We start from the raw sequence: 3,085 nt of genomic DNA, 5'->3' as shown, positions 1-3,085 counted from the left end.
AGAGCTATGTGAAGTGTAGCATCTTTGGAAGTGGTCAACACATATTTTCCAATATGGCTTGCTCGTATATCAATACAAGACAATCCAAATACTCTATTATGAATTTTGCACATAATTTGATTAGAATTGCCTTTGTGATCAATTGTAGATTGTTAATAGTTCTTTGATATAATTTTCTACATTTATTGATACATAACTTTGTGTACAGGAACTAATTTTTGCCTATGATGGTTTTGTGGTGCATCTAAACACTTCTTATACTTAGTGACAATAAAAAATCAGCATACATGTTTTTTTGGGAGGACCTACATGTAATAGAAAGCTCATGTATTTTTATGAAGAAAGGGAAGATTTCAAAATTAAAAAATTACTCATTTTTGTTTGGAAATGTGAAATGAACATGTGGTAAAACATCAAATGATAAGATAAATGTTAATGTCTAAACTTAGAATGGTTGGAATTTAACATTTAAATTGTAATTGGTAAATAAATTAAGACATCTTTTAGTACTTGTAAATAAACATCTAAATTATGACTGATAAATAATATCAAATGATAAGATAAATGTTAATGTATAAGCTTAGAATGATTGGAATTTAACATCTAAATTTTGATCGATAAATAAATAAATAAAGATATCTTTTTGTACTAGTAAATAAACATCTAAATTATTGGTAAATAAACTAATCTAGACTTAATTATAGTTTGAGAAAGTAGAGAACTAGAAATATTAAAAATTTTACATCTTTAGAAATGCAAATAAATTTTCTTTCTCAATATTATTTTTGATAAAGGTAATCATATAATCATTTTAATCTGGTTTTGGATGATGAATTTTTCTTTTCAATTTTGATAATAAATTTTTTAAATTTTTTAAATGATGTGAAGTGTAATATTGGCCAAATTCAAATCCCAAGCCTGGATGCTATTATCATGACTGTAAAGAATTCATTCCAGCTAAATGCCGTTGTTAGTAAGCCTCATTATCTATTGGCTATCTTTGTTTCAAAAATATATATCTCTGCAGCCAAAAAATGATGATACAGCGATTGCACTTTCCAATTCTCCTTTTGGCTGTCTCTTTTCCAGAAAGATATCTCTACAACAAACAAATGATGATACAAACATTGTACTTTCGACATTCAAACATTTTGATTTTGTTATGGTCAATTATTCTGTAAATTGTTTGCAGTATCATGTAGTTACAGAAGACAAGAATTGATCAATTGAGTCCGAATTTTCTAAGTCTGAAAATTTTTCCCACCTCACGTGTGAATAATCTCAACAGGTTTCTTAGTGGCGTACAATAAGGATTTGATTGTTCTCTTTCCCATACCGTCACTTTTGCCTTTACTGTTAACTTCACAACTTATTATGATCGTTATTAGGTAGTCTACTATCTCTGTTAACTCGCTACATTCTTACTTTCACTGTCTCCAAATTAGTGTAACTTTACAAACTGCCCTTAGGTAATTGTTATGAGGTAGTCTGATTTATCTTTGGACTGTACTTTGTTCACATAACTTAGCACCACTCTCATATATGTAAATGATCACAACTAATTTGCTCCAAATAGAATTGAAGATTTTAAAGTTATCACCCATCTAGTTCCAAGAAGAACTGAAGATTTCTGCTTAATTACAGAGTGGCTTGACAGAATCTTGGTACGTCCTATTTGGCTAGAGGATAATTTTCTTTTGATTTCAGCTATTATAGCTTGTATAAGCATAAATCATTTTCCAATCTCAGTATCCATATTCATTCCCTATGGCTCAGTATCAGAATAATTTTCTTTTGATTTCTGCTATTATAGCTTCTATAAGCTTTAATCATTTTCCAATCTTGCTAGCATGCATAGCTTTCAAACATATGAGTGTCCCGATGAAAGTTTCTTCATCTCTCAAGAAGTGGTGGGAGAAAGGGCCTACGATTTTGTCTGTCAGTGGAAGGAAACCTGAGGAAAAATAAAAATTTGACCTTTTTTTCTTCGATCCCGTCATTTTTTGGGGGAATGGGGAGACGGTCTGAGCCGGCATGGAGATCCAGCTTCCAACAGAGATATTTGAGCAGGCTCATAATTGAGCTGCAGCGGAGGAGATTCGAACGGGGGCCGAGCAGTGTTTGGGCTGTACAATCGGCAACCGATGTTTCGCTGGCTATAGTGGTGCGAGGTCGAACTGCTTGGAGCCGTGCCATTATATTTGCACGAGTATTTTGCAGCTTCATTTGCGTAGCTTTATGAGATCGGCTTCTCGGCCCTGGAGTGCTCTTTCTTCCAAGATGAACTCCGTCAGGGGAAGCAGATCAAGGTCCTGCCATGAGGAGGAAGAAATTGTGAAGTCTCGTATAACTTTCACGGCACTGATTTCTACGTTTAACGGCGTAAGACTGCCGGCAAATCTGAACAATCCGGTCAAGGATTGCCAAGAGTGAAGCCTATCGGCTTAATTACAATACATCGTTTCATGATATAAGCCATGCCTTTTTCTATACAGTTCTCCTTACATAATCTGAATATGTCTTAATTCAACTGCTGCCCCCATAGGATTACATATTTATATCTTTCAAATAATAGTCTTGTCTCTTGAAAGTTGCCATCCCTTACTAACAACACAATTCTTGACTTTAATCGCCCTTATAATGATGCCTCTTGGAAGATACACTTATTAACTTATCGAACTTCAAACATATTATTACTTCTCTTTATTAAACCGCCACTTATTTTCTTTGATAAGATTATGGTATTATTGAAAATCTTTAAGGAAATTGTAGGAACTATAAATGGTTTATTTCTTAAAATATTTATATGGATTAATAATAATCTTGTTTGTAGGCTTAGTCTTTGATCCTTCAATATTATAGGGTTTTTTTTTGTAGAATAGACGTCGATTATGTGAACCGGAATCCGTGTGGTGGTAATCTTTGTGTTTTCCACCATTGCATATTCCCCACGCCTGCTGTTGTGTTTGATTGGGGCTAAAATCCAAGGCCCTCAACACCCACCTTCTCAGGGCAGAATTTTGTTAACTTCAAAAAATAGTAACACTTTCAGGGCTACTCTTGAGGAACTTTGTATGGGACACAG

The 3,085-nt window shown here is 33.6% G+C and overlaps 1 pseudogene; it reads left to right on the top strand.

The window, feature by feature from the left end:
• Nucleotides 1-2,011: 2,011 nt before the first annotated feature.
• On the top strand, nt 2,012-2,433 carry LOC149577223 (uncharacterized; annotated as a pseudogene).
• Nucleotides 2,434-3,085: the final 652 nt, after the last annotated feature.

This window comes from Cupressus sempervirens, chromosome 1, assembly GCF_028749045.1.
Source record: "Cupressus sempervirens isolate cs-2001-9-10 chromosome 1, ASM2874904v1, whole genome shotgun sequence".
NCBI classification, from domain to species: Eukaryota; Viridiplantae; Streptophyta; class Pinopsida; order Cupressales; family Cupressaceae; genus Cupressus; species Cupressus sempervirens.
The sequence above is the reverse complement of the archived record's forward strand: the minus strand, read 5'-3'. Positions and strand labels throughout refer to the sequence as shown.